The sequence below is a fragment of the Pseudopipra pipra genome, chromosome 3, assembly GCF_036250125.1.
Source record: "Pseudopipra pipra isolate bDixPip1 chromosome 3, bDixPip1.hap1, whole genome shotgun sequence".
In the NCBI taxonomy this organism is placed as follows: Eukaryota; Metazoa; Chordata; class Aves; order Passeriformes; family Pipridae; genus Pseudopipra; species Pseudopipra pipra.
Window position 1 is genome coordinate 88,022,492 of NC_087551.1, and position 14,183 is coordinate 88,036,674.

The 14,183-nt window shown below is 36.9% G+C and overlaps 1 long non-coding RNA gene and 1 other non-coding gene across 3 annotated transcripts in view; one reads left to right on the forward strand and one right to left on the reverse strand.

The window, feature by feature from the left end:
• Positions 1-2,699: 2,699 nt before the first annotated feature.
• Positions 2,700-2,802, reverse strand: LOC135412530 (U6 spliceosomal RNA). Its single transcript, XR_010429726.1, has one exon. It is a non-coding gene; the product is annotated as a U6 spliceosomal RNA (small nuclear RNA).
• A 9,978-nt stretch (positions 2,803-12,780) lies between these two features.
• LOC135411970 (uncharacterized) overlaps positions 12,781-14,183 on the forward strand; it is a 74,894-nt gene continuing 73,491 nt past the window's right edge. For both annotated transcript variants that reach the window (XR_010429410.1, XR_010429411.1), the window contains exon 1: positions 12,781-14,053. This is a non-coding gene — a long non-coding RNA (uncharacterized LOC135411970). The remainder of the gene's footprint in view (positions 14,054-14,183) is intronic.

The following is a 14,183-nucleotide window of genomic DNA, read 5'->3' on the forward strand; positions in this document are numbered from 1 at the left end:
CTTTTCTCAGGACATTGTTCAAATCTGCATGTGTTCATATCCAGCATGTCTGTCCATGTGTGTCCTTTGTGCTTGTGTCATTATTTTTACAAACAGGGAACAGTTCCAGCAGATAGCATTTGGCATTTTGAAGCTAACCACCATTTCCATAAGCTTTCCTCTCTGCTTTTAGCCTCAGTGACAGACAGCCAGTACTCTCACCAATTTCAATATGTATAAAACCCAGTTTCAAGCATCAAAGAAAGAAAATATATTTATATATGCAGGTTATTTTCTTCGAGGAAAATATTAACAGGAATTTGTGATAAATAGTCATATATTTAACAGAGCAAGAGGGATAATGTCAAAATAAACAACTGCACTCAAAAGATATCTACTGAAATGCAAAGTAACTATTCTGCAGTCAGTTGAAAGAAAATTGCAAACATTTCCTGAAAATAGGAATTTCCTTGCAAAGACAAGAAACTATAGGAAGAGTTCTCTTTCTGGAAACAGCCTTCAGGAACAGTTGTAATATAAACTCTTAAACAATTATACTTAGAAACAAACTGTTAAGGAGGAGCACGACTAGAAGCCCATATAAAGAACAGAGATGTTTTATGAAGATCGGTTGGTAAACAGCTGTTAATCAACTGCTCCTATGGGTACAAGCTAAGCCTATTTCTCAATTCACTTTGTCTTCCAATGAGATATTTTTCTGAAGGGTATGGAACAACCTTTTCTAAACCAGATTCCACATTGTTGTGGCAACACATAAAGTATCAAGAAGTGACAGGGAATGGAATGATCCTTTCAGTAGCATAGAAATTCAGAAATATCTGCTCCTTCAGTCTGGTGTTTTAGATGATGCAACTTTCAAGTGGAATGTTTAATTGTAGTGCCTAGATCTTAAATGAATATTATATAAATTCTGAACCTAGTATAACCACCAGTATCTAACAGATGTGGCTTTTCTTTCTTCAGGCTTCTTACTGACATACTTAAAATCACAATATGAAAGATAAATTTTAAAAAGCATGATAATAATAATAATAACAACAACAACAACCACAACCACCCCTCCTACAACAGCAGCAACAACAATAAACACAAACTAACCCTCCTACCACCAAAAATTATTGACAGTTTAGGTCTCTGTCTGATATCTTATTCTATTTTATTTTGTTTGACAAACAGTAACACAATCTGGAAGACCCTGATAGTCGTGATGCAGTCAGGAAAACCATTATAATCCTAAAATGGTCTGTATAACTTGAACTTGATCCAATGCTGCACTCTGAGGGATTGTTGTTCCTCTGGCCCCAACACTGTCTAGTGAAGCCTACTAATCAAGGAGCAAGGAACAGTCAGAGGCAAGCTCTCAGCTGAGATCCAGAACACTGAAGAACAGAAGTAACTGGAATTTCAATTTCACCCGATTCTAATTAGGAAAGAAAAAATGCTATTTTCTTGGTAAATTTCAATCCAATTTACTGCTCTCGATATGATGTCACAAGATCCCTGAACCTTCTTTCTGTACAGGTATAAATATGTAGGATGAACAACACAACATGAGAACTTTCTATTAATTGTTGCTTACAATCAAAGGATAAGCTGAAGAAAGCACTGCCTTTGAGGGACAGATAAACATAACTAATCCATTTCCCTACCTGATCTTCTTTTGGGACTCTCCAGTATTACAGAGACATCTCTGTAAGACTCAGAAGATTTCTTCATCTTGCTGTTTACTTCTCTTCAGAGGAGTGTCTGAAAGCAGCTTCAGTCCTTTTACTTGCAACAGCTGTTTTTGGCAGTAATGGGACTCACCTAAAAATAACATTATTATACAGTGAAATTGGACTGTAAAGGTCCTTCTTGGGTAAAACAATTTATGCTTTTGACTAGGAGGGACAAAAAAGAAGGATTAAAATGGTCCTAGAGGCAAACTCCAATTCAGAACTCAAAGATAAGGCTGTGACTGGAAATGGTACATTTTGGAAGGTACCTGTATGTTGTGTGTGAGAGCTCACAGGTATTTAAACATACTCATTTCCTTTGTGTGTTCAACAGTAATGAATGACCCTGTATCACTGAAAGAGAATTTAATAATTTCCAGCCTCAATGACCTATTCTCTGCCCTGCACATATACCACATATACAATTCTATTGTTTCATAGTATTTGGTGCTAGAGGGAAATGCATTAGTTATTATTTATGCTCAGTCTTTATTGTTCATATCACAGATATTATACACAGTATTAATTTCATCATTGCAGGTTTTACTGTATTTTGGACCTCACTTTTAAACTGATGGTGACAGCTGTTTTTACAATTAAAATATGGACAGAATGAGATACATAACATCAGAAGAAATGCAGGCAGAGGAAAAATAATAGAGCAAAAATAAGAAACCATGGCAAGATTCTTCAAATTGTAATACACTGTGTTAAGAAATGCCTTGAGACCTTCTCAACAAACAGCAACAATATTTCATTTTATTTCACATCAGTGAGGGAGACCAAGCCTGAAAGTGGAACATATACATTTTGTCAGACAAACATCTGATATCTTGGCTAAGAACATAAACAAATTTTTCACTGTTTAGCAGTTGCTTCTAGACACATAATAGACGCAGTCTCTTTGGTTTACAGACTTATTTATTTTCTTATGAGTTGTCTTTGCAGTCAAATGCTCTTCCCCTGAGCTATACCCCCAAAAAAGAAAATATGGAACACTTCACAAATTTGCGTGTCATCCCTGTGCAGGGGCCATGCTAATCTTCTCTGTATCATTCCAATTTTAGTATATGTGCTGCTGAAGCAAGCATCAACACTGTCTCCGTACAATCCTTAACATCCGCTGGTCAGATTATGTGACTAATACATCTGTTCTAGAACAAGCAGCAGTCACAAGTATTGAGGCCATGTTGCTGAGAACACAGCTGCGCTGGGCAGGACACGTCTCAAGGATGAAGGACCACTGCCTCCCTAAGATCTTGCTTTATGGTGAACTTGCCACCGGCTGCTGCAAGAGAGGAGCCCCAAAGAGAAGATAAAAGGACTCCCTGAAACAACATCTCAACCTTGGCCATATTGATCAACATAACTGGTCTACTCTGGCCTCAAATCGAGAGGTCTGGAGACACACTATTTATAACACTGCTGATGCTTTTGAGAAAGCACACAGGATCACTCTCAAGGAGAAAAGACAACACAGAAAGAACCGTGTCTTGCAGAATATACAACCCAAGGAGTCTTTCTGCTGTGCCTTTTGCAATTTGTCTATCTTGTATTGGCCTTTTTAGCCACCAGCACGCTTGTAGCAAATGTGGGTAGAGCCCTTCCCAAATCTTCATTCACGAAGCCTATCCATGATGAGTTGTCTTTAAACAGAATTTTTGACTCCTCTCAACTTCTTTCCATTAGCAATAATTCTATCCAGATTTCTAAGAACCTAGAAGATACTATTGTGTATTTTTGCAATAGGTGTTAAAGACTTTACAAGAATCTCTTTTGTTATTATCGCATTCCATAAAGTTCTGCAAAAAAATAAATAGAATCTGACTTTTAATTCTGTAGAGCCAATGGCAAACTAAGCATCTAGGAAAATATCACTTTAGTTGAAAGAAAATCAGTATGTGACCTGTGATGGGCCGTGATCAAGAGGGATTAAGGCAGCCTGTAACTGACCACCACTACAGAAAAAGTTAAGATGTAAGGTCTTATGATTAATATGATAATATAAAAAATGTGCTCCATTTTACACATGTATTTTCTCTTTTAAGACAGACATAATGAAAAATCCCCCAAAAAATCCCCCACAAAAATCCCCCAAACCCAAGAAAATAAAATTAAATGCCAAGAGCTGTAACAGGGCTTTTGCAGATGGAAAAAAATTATGCGAAAAGTGATGTTTAGAAATCCAGACTTTTATTTAACATTTCCCATCCAAACAGAGCGTTTGGACAAATGTGTTGAGGCATCATTAAGTTTGATGTCTGAAGAAGATAAGTATCTTGTTTATAGTAGTAAGAAAGTAGCCGTTACCAAGATAAGAAAATTCTGTTACTGTGGAAGAAATGAGATGTCCTAAAATGGTCCTTATAACAACTAGATTATTATTTACCAGGTGAATCTGTGCAGTCATAAGTGATCATATTTCTTATGGTCATTTTCTATAAAGCAAAAAGTGAAAACTGAGACCAAAACATAAACCCTGATTTTTCATGTGTCAGATAACTCTTTATGTAAGAAAAGGGTAAGGATAAATACATGGAGAGGTTGAATAGATTGTTATCAGCAGTTGGTCACGGATAAAACCTGTGTAGTATGAAACGTTTATCTTAAGCCAAAGGAAGATATGAATATAATATAAAAGTATGGACTTTTTTTTTTTTAATAATCTGTTTAGAAATTTGCGGAAAGTGTGCAAGAGTGTGTGTTCTAAGATATCTTGCAGTCAGTATGCCTAAAGCTTAATAAATAAAGCTGTTCAGACATTTTTCTACTTAAATCCTATTTTGCTTTAAGATGCAGGTTCTCCTTATTTTTGAGGCAAATAATAAAAGCTGGAACAGTGATATAAAATATGAGAGCTTTGGGTAGTGTTCACAAACAAGAACTGAACATCTCTCCCCTAGTTCTATTAAATTATTTCCCTCAGCTATTTGATTTTCAGATTTTTTTTTTCTTTTAGTATTCAAAAAATGACAAGGTGTTGTGGAATTTTTTTTAGAGCTGATTTCTTTAGTCCTCTCTTTGAGTGGAACTTTCTGAACATAATTTAGTAGATTATGATTTTAAGTCTCAAAGACAAGCTTAGAGAACTTCTGCATAAATAAATTTGAACTATGAATTTTCTAGTTTTCATATAAAGATGTTTAAAAGTCTCTGAAGCCTTTACAAGAGCTCTGTTTAATTCAGGCATTGAGTGCTTATTTGAATGCTTAAAAAAGAGGTTATAAATAAGTTTAAGTAGTTTAGTGGTGTACATTTTTCTTAGAAAATATCCTTTAGACAGTGTTTTATTGACTTCAGTAAGTATGAAATGATTGAAACTATAATGAACAGTTTATGCTTGAGTGTACAAGGACCCTAGGTATTTATAAATGACGGGTCTACAGAACACCTATGAATGAAAATGACCCCAGGTAACTGAACACTGCTTGTGCAGCAGGTATATACACAGCCAAATAATGAAATGAAACCCATAGAGGACTCTCAAGACACTTGACATGAAGTAATTTATGATTACTGCTGGAGTAAAGAAAGTGACATTCAGATTTCCTATAGATCTGTTACAGGCTACAGCAGAAGTAAACCAAGGCAACAGAATGCTATTTTTAATGTATAACATATAATATGTATATGATGTGTAAAATTAGGTCTCTACAGCAATGGCAGCATTAGACTGTCTACTAGATTCATAAGTTTATTTGACACAGAGCACAGTACTATATAAAACAAACCATGTTTTTCTACTATAAATATTCAGACACACTGATAAATACTCATGACTCATTTATGTGACCTGATATCAGATGGATTGTTTTTCAGAGACTCTATGTGTGTGCTCAACCTGTCAGCCTGCTAGGCAGAATCACTACCATGAGAATGATTACCTTTTCTTTGTAACATTGTCCAAAGGCAGAAAAAAAAATCTCTCACAAACAATAGCCCTGAATGAAATATAGAAAGTAAAAAGCCCTCCTTCTAGGCTTCACCTACCTGGATTTCTCTACTCTTTTCCCACTATTATAATTCTTTCATATTTTCTCTTTTTAAGTCTGAACATAGTGCTGATTGTCACTCTCACTGAACTCGTTGCTCTGGCTGTGCAGCAGCAGAGATCACAGCCAGTGATCTCAGCTAAATGAAGACTAATGCCCAGATTCAGGCAAGACAGCTCAGGTCAGTATGCTGGCAGAAGACCTACGAGTTGAAAGCCTTTGAGCCTGCAGAGAACTGCAGGGAATTCCCTGAGAATCAAATAGTTTTATATAGCTGGATCAAGAGCACAACTATAATGAGACAATTCAGACACTGAGTGCTCTACATTTACACATTTTTTTTTCCATAAAAAAAAAAATTTCTTTTTCTGTTTTCATTTAAATTTTCTATTCATAAACTCTTCAATACTGCAAATGTTGGGGCTGCCACAATCTCAGATTTTTTTTCTAAATGTGATATAAGTTCATGATGCAGAATGTGCCATGCATAGAAACATATGGCCTTTCTAATATGAAAGCTGTTGCTGCTCCTTTCAGCATCTTGCAGGGACCTCTGTTTGCTGACTACTCCAGAGCACAGCTGTTCACAAACCAGGCAATGGCAATTGCTCTGGGGTCCTCCTATCTCTTTCAGGAACCCCAAAGTATCCAGTCACCAGATCACTTTCCATGCTGGCCTCATCACTTAGTCTCCTTTATTTAGGCAGTGTGACAAGTCGAAAATGAAGCAAAATCAGGCGAAACCAATCCAACCCCTTTCCTACTGACCAGGCAGCCACCCATTACAGAGTAGGCACAGAGGAGTTCATGTCATGTGGTGCTTTCCTTATATTAGACAGGGTTATTTTTATTGTGCTTATTTATTATTAACCTTCCACCTGGCATTTATAGGACATTTATGCTCTGCAAGTGGCTGCACTTGCTAATCAGCTCTTACAGCTGCCAGGAAGCAGCAAGAGCAGGCAGCTTCTGCAAGGGCAGGTGACAGGGATGGAGGCAGTGCAGGGGCCACATGGGATGGACACAGGCAAGCAACTCTGGCAGTGGTCACTTTGTTCAGCTAAGAGTGCAAAACATCAGGTAGGTCCATAGTAATGAGGCAGGTACAATGCCAAGCTAAAAACTCTCAGTCACACCTGCAAGTTAGGCTCTAGGTTGGAGTCAGGGAGGCACAGGACTGGAATACCTGCAGAATTGTTCAAATAGAGATCAAGGGAGAGAGCCTGAGCTTAAAAGAATCTCCCAGGTGCAGGGGAACAAGTCACTGCTGGGGCTTCTCATAGTCAGAGAGGAGCATCTTCAAAGTTATCCCTGACCCCAAGCAGCTGAACCCTGGAGGCAGCAGGGAAGGCACTCAGGGCCCTGAAAACATCTAACGTTTTCAAGAACTGGATATATGAGAGTATTAAAGCAGATCAGATATAAGTAGGTCAACCACACTTGGCTCTCTTTTCCTAGCCGTACATGTGCCTTGTATTTGGCAGTCCACTGAGCCACAGCTTCTCTGTTTCCTTTTTACTCAGCCAACAGTTAAACCCACACTTGTCTTCTCTCCTTTATACAAAATGCTCTCATTGTTGATAAGTCACTTAAGACTCACGTCTGCCTCTAAAAGTGTTGTTTTCTTCTTTCCATGAAAAAATGTCAGTGTTTCTTCAGAAAACAGGAATAGACAGGTAAGTGAAAGGAATGGGTATATGCATGTGTGGGCTTGTTTGTGACTGTGGGAATGCACATATGTGATTTCAATTACTTTAAACTCTGCAGTAAACTCTTCCATCTGAGGAACCGAACTTTGACAATGGTGTAAGCTATGTTAGTATCACTAGGTTATTGTGCTGACATCACAATCTTTATCACATATGCTACTTCTACAAGTCGCAATTAATGATAGTACTTATTCTTCATTTTGAAATAATTTGGTATATGTGCTTAAGTCTTTCTGAAGAACTGTCTCTTTTTTTGTCTTGCATTTTGAAGAGGAAACTAAAGCACTATCTTATAACTAGATTTCTGTAAAGAATTTCCCACAGTCAGCGGGATCTTCACCTTCACCACAGGATCTGTACCCTATTGCAATGTAGAGGGGCAGCAATGGCAGCGTCTGAGGATATGAACTCATGGTAAGAGAGGCACATGAAACAGAGGACTGAAGATTTGCCTGCTTCCCATTCAACTTTTGATAGCATTCTCATATTTATTTTCTTATCAAAGCTGTACACAAACCCATGATGCTTTATTCAAGCCCATGGGCGTAGAAATAAATCCTGTCTACACTCAGTCTCCTTGCTTCTTCCATAATGGGGTAACAATTCACAGTTATCTCAAGAAACTGACATATATTTTGATTTCCTTTCCCTTAGCCACCAGAATTAGAAATTGTTCTGCTTTCCTACTTTGTTTATACCTTGTTTGCTTCTTCATTCAGATTCTATTGTGCAATTAAATGAAAAAAAATACTGTTGAAAACACTTGATGCTTATTTATATTTCAAGTAAAGTTCATAAACTCTGGACTTTTCCTTGGGTTTGATTTTGGGTTTTTTACCCTGTTAGGTTTGAATGCTTAGAAAAATGAGTGGAATCTCAGCATAAATATGGATTATAATGTAGATTGAATGAAGAGATAAATATTGTTTCATAATTAGATTCGAGGTTTACAACATAGCCAAATAACTGAGGGAGAATATCACAGAGGAAAATCTGAGGGAAATAAATTATTTTCAGTACACACAAGAAGACAGAATCAAATTATAAAAGGAAATTGAAAATATCTCTTTAGACAGAGACAGGATTCGAGAACAGAGGAGAAATTTCAAGTGCATGAATTAGGAAAGATACTAAGGTCCAGAACCATACTAGTGTTTGTGGACAGATGGAAGTTGATAAAAGACAGAAAAAACAAGAATGATTTTTGAGGGTAGCTCATTCAAGGTGAACTTCTGAGACAAATGCTGTGGAGAAGCTGAGAAAGAAAACTGAACCTGAAGATGAAATCTCTTCTGTGAGCAGAAAAGACAGTAACTGGAGTTCAGGAAAAAAATCATATTTTCCTTAATTTTGTGGACTTTCCTGAGGACTTTATTTACACAGCCTTTGCTTTGCTAAGAGTTCTCCCTATGTGTAACTATCTTAAAATGGCCAATTTGAACAATGCGTGATGTTATTTTATAGACCCAAGGCAGAGAGAAAAAGTGAACTAAATTATTCTGGATCAGAAATTCTGCTATGTTTTTGCACTTAGCATCTTATCTACTCTTTTAGCAATTACAGAACTTTTCCATTTTAAAAATAACATGGTCCTCTACCATTATGCTAATTATGCTTTTTTCTTGGTGTACCGGGGATAACATTCATGGCTTAATCTGTGTTCCTTTTGTAATCTTGTGACCAAAAATTCTTATAGAATAAAGCAATCTGTAACTATACATTAACTTGACCATTTTAATTTAGAAGAGCAAGATATACTTTATAGGGGAACATCTGGGCTAAAATAAGTGTAGCTCTTGACCATAGAGATCTTAAAATATTACTAACCCCAGTAAAAAGGAACTGCAATCTAATTGACATGTCTACAATTGAAGTCTAGTTATGTACTGGTGGATAAATGAAGCTTAAAAAAATAAAGAAGCAAACAATAAGGGAGAAAAAAAATCCACTTGCATTGCTTTAAAGAGTAAGTCTTTGATAGGAATGGCTTGAGTGCTACAGAAGGCCCAAGGAATGAGGATGAGAAGAACGTGTTGCCTGCTAGACACGCCCAGGGATAGTTTATTTTCCTTAGATGTTTGGCAGAGCTTGAATCTCTAGAGAGTGCAGATTTAAAATTAAATTTTGAGTCTGTGTGGTCCTTTCTTTACTACTGCTGACATTTGTTAGCATGGTACATTAACAATTCTCATGGCAGCCGCAGGAAATTTCAGACACAGGGATGATGAATCCACAGCACTTTGATGTCAGGTTCAAACCCTAAAAATGCCTCTCAATAGCGTTGCTGTTTAAGAAGGAGTAGTTAGGTGTAAAAAACTGACTAAAAGAGAGATACTGTTACCTTTTGTGTTCCTGTCTACACAACAAGTGACCTATGTAATATAGTATTACAAACATCTCTCAAGTATAAAAAAAAGGAAAGGAATACTGTCGAGAACTTCATTTGATCTCATAAACACAAACTTTAGCTGCCGTCCAGGACACAGCATACAGGCAATAGAGTGTTTAGAGAAGTTACTTATTTTTCCGAGAGCTAAAGTAGGTCAAGAGAAAAAAAACACTTTCTGCCTCTTTTCTGAAGAAATTTCATGTACAGGTACAGTATTTACTTACAAGGGAAATAAACTGAACTTGTAGCTAGCAGCTATAAGGACACATCAGTGAAAACAACCCTTCTTTCTGGTAGCAGCCCTAAAATACCCTTTAATGCTGATTGGACATGGCACTTTGCACAGTAAACAATGCTACAATTCCTTATCTTTTCTTGAAAAAGCAAATCAAATCCCCTATAGTGTTTTTGCATTAAACTTAGGCCCAGTCTGTTCCATGGTAATAAACACTTTATGGTGCAGCCTTCACTTATCAATATTTGAAGTCTGCAGCAGAGGAAATAACCTGATCATGACGATGTAGAGAATTTGGAAAGACTGGATAAAGAGAGGGAGATATTGATTTCTTTCCTGGCTTGCAGAAGTTTTCAAAAGAATGAAACAAATGAATTTTGCAACCAATGGAAGATACATCTTCTATGAAATTGACACTTTTTGGATAATGCATTAAAGATTAGCCTGTCACTGCTGTGTGGAACTTTGAAACAAAAGCATATCATTTCTGCTGCTTTACTTATATTACCTATTAAACTTACCCATTTCAATGCTTACTAAAAGCATCATCTGGTGGTGTGGGGGAAAGACTTTTTACACATAAGTAGGCTTTAGTCTGTGTTAAGAGCGTTAAGTGATGCATCAGATTCATCTGAGCATAATTTTCTTTGAAGCTGAGTCTTAAATCCCTGCTGATAGAATCTGAGAGAGAAGTTTAGTCCTTAAGCCTGTGAGCAGTGAGAAAGGCACAAAGGTGAAAAGAGACATGGCAGAAAATCATAGCATCAAAGATAGAGGGTCTGTCACAAAGGATGAGGGTGAGTAGTTGAGAGATGCAGTCAAGCATTGAGAACAATCAGTGAACAGCTGGAAAGGCCAAGAGAGACCCTGCAAGTCAGGGAGCATTAGAGAGAGTTTAAGTGTGTTAAAGCCCAGGATACTGCTTCCTGGGATTCACAGAAAAAAAGACGTGAGTCAAGATTTTCTCAAATGATTTGTAGTTCTAGGGGATCTTTACTTTCAAAAAGTCTCAGAAATCCAGTTTTCCTCCTGGTGAATCTTCTGATTTTGGAACTTGACTCTGAGGGTTGTGCCCATCTATCCTACAGGAACTATTCAAAAGTGCTTCTGGGTCTGCAGACAAATTATGAAGTTGCTGGACGAGTACAGAAACATTGTAGCTGCAACGCCAGGGAGTAACACCAGAGGGGTGCTCATCCTGGACACCTGTGTGTGCTTGGTGAATAACCTGCAGTGAGGAGCACTCCTGAGCTCCCACAAAACACACTCACAGCACTAAATTGCAGAGCACTTAAGCAGCAACAACGTGTCCTCGTGCTGTATCCCAGCACTGGTGAAGTTATGTATTCTGCACGATTTATACAGTTTTTTAGTTTTCCAAGCTTCAGACCCAAAGGGAGCAGGCCTAGGGACTTCCCAGGAAGTTTGTTACCCTTTCCACAGCAGAATTGCTTTCACAAGGAGAGCACTAAGTAAGTACAACTATAACACCACCCTTTCCGTTATTTTTAATTTAGAAAAATATTTTACTCCTCTCAGCAAAAATTCGTATTTTGTTGGACATTAGCACTGCTGTGCTGATGAAATTCTAGAAAGCAGAGATAAAAGAGAGCACTAGCTACTCATGGCTTGTCTTTCTACCTCCAAACCTTAGGTTTTGAGGTTCATAATTCAAAATGAATGAGTTAAATGAGATGCATTCAGTTTTCCCTTTGGAAAGTAAAACAAGGAGATATTGGTAGAGTTAATTCAACTTTATTTACCAGTAAGAAAAATATTTATAAAGGCTATTCTAATGTTTTCCTTCATAAATTTTCTGGAAAAAAAAGTATTTACTGTAAATAAATCAAATGTTCCTATAGCTTATTCTGCAACAAACCGTTTCTAGCATCAATTCCATCAATTCAATATTGTTAATAAATATTTATTCCAGTAGAAATATTTTGTTCAATCATTTAGTGACTCATTTAGTTACTTACTGCTTTTATTTTATTAAGTGCAGGCTACAGAAATTTTATATCAGCCCATATGTTTGTACATTTTTCCTTCTGTTTTGTTCTCCAATTTATAGGACTGTACACTCTTTGAGCTGAATATGCTTATGCATTTCTACAACAATTATCATGACTGAAACTTCTGAATTTGGCCTTTAAAAAACTTAAACAATAACTTAAGAATTTCCAAAAAGCAAAGAGGGAAATAAACTGGTCTTACTACATGCTTTATAATATGTTAATTGGTGGCAACTGAAGATTAGTTTGCCTCACTTATTTTCTGAACCAGTTCCTGCTTGTGTAATAAGAGTTCTCCTCTTGTCTATTAGAGAAAACAGAATTGCCCTCTATGGCCCCAGTTTTGCAGACAGCTATATCTTCCACTAACATTTCCAAATTAATTTCATTTAAACTACCTAAGTGAGCTGACTTAGTTGGATACGCGAGTGACTGGGAAATTGAAACCTTTGTTATTAAGCTTCTGGATGATTTTCTGTCTAGATTTTTCTTCCTTCCAAACCATCAGTCATTATTGGATCATGCAGCTATTTAACAAAATGGTTTGCTTTGCTCATTCTCCAGTATGTCTTATTTGATGTTGCTACTGCTCATAATTTATCATATTATTAAATTTATTTTTTTGTTGAAATATTTTCTTGGCCTCACAGATACAGAGAAAATAAGAAAAATATTAAGATAATATCAGATGGCAATTAAAAGTATTTGAAAGTTATAATAATTTAGTCATTTATTGTTATGTTCAAAAATTTTTCTCATGGTTTCTTGAAATTTGAAGAGTGAAATTTTAAGGGACCTCTATAGGATTGAGGAGTGAGCTCATGTAAACCTCGTGAATTTTGACATGGCAAAGACCTGCATCTGAGCTGGGGCAACCTCCAGTATCAATACAGACTGGGTACTGAATGGATTGAGAGCAGCCCTGCAGAGGACATGGCAACATTGGTGGTTGAAAATATGGCCATGAACCGACAAGGTGTAATGCAGCCCAGAAAGCCAACCATATCCTGGGCTGCATCAAAGGAAATGTGGCCAGCAGATTGAGGGAGGGGATTCTTCCTTTCTACTCCACTAGGAAGTCCTCAGTAAAAGAAAGACATGGACCTGTGAGAGTGGGTCCAAAGGAAAGCCACAAAAATGGTCAGAAGATTGGAACACATCTCCTACGAGGAAAGTATAACAGTTGGGGTTGCTCAGCCTCCAGAAGAGAAGGTTCTGGGGAGACCATACTGCAATATTTCAATATATAACAGAGGATTATAAGAAAGAATGACACTTTTTACCAAGGAATTTAGTGACAGGACAAGGGGTAATGGCTTTAAATTGAGGTAGGATATATTTATATATATTTATATTGGACAGAAAGAAGAAATTTTTTATGACATGGTAAGGTATGAGAACAGATTGCCCAGAGAAGCTGTTCAAGTATTCAAGGTCAGGTTGGATGGGGCTTTAAGCAACCCACTCTAGCGCAAGATGTCCCTGTCCATGAAAGAGGGGTGGGACTAGATATCTTTGAAAGTCCCTTACAACTCAAATCATTCTATGATTCTATCATATTGCAATTATTGAAGTTATTGTATACAACTTATTATTTTCATTAAGAATTGCTCAGAGCTTTCAGAAAATTTGCTATCTAAGAAGAAATAGCACAAATAGCTGTAAAAAATTCTTCAAAATCAATAATTTAAACTATTTTTTGAAACAAAGATAATCTACTTATTTACTGTTCTCAAACATATTTAAAGTTATGAATAAGATAACTATTATTTTTCTCTTCCTACTCAGGTTCCATCCTCTGTTCTCACAGAGCATATGACCTGCTTTTGATGGTCTTTCTCAATGTGTCCCATATCCTCCACACAGAGATCAGCAGCACATTGCTCTAGAAAGCTACAGCCAGGAGCATAAAATAGGATCAAGGAGAATGACCTGTTGCACCTGAAGAGGAAGGATGGTCACATATTTTCAAATGATTTCTGAAAGCACTATTGGATCTAGGTATGTAGAAACTACAGTTCTTTTGGATCAAGGGAGGACATACTATTCTGACGAAATGCAGACATTTCTGTGTATGAACTAGTCACAGAAAACTCCTGTTATGTCAGTGGAGAGAATCAACAGAAAAAAA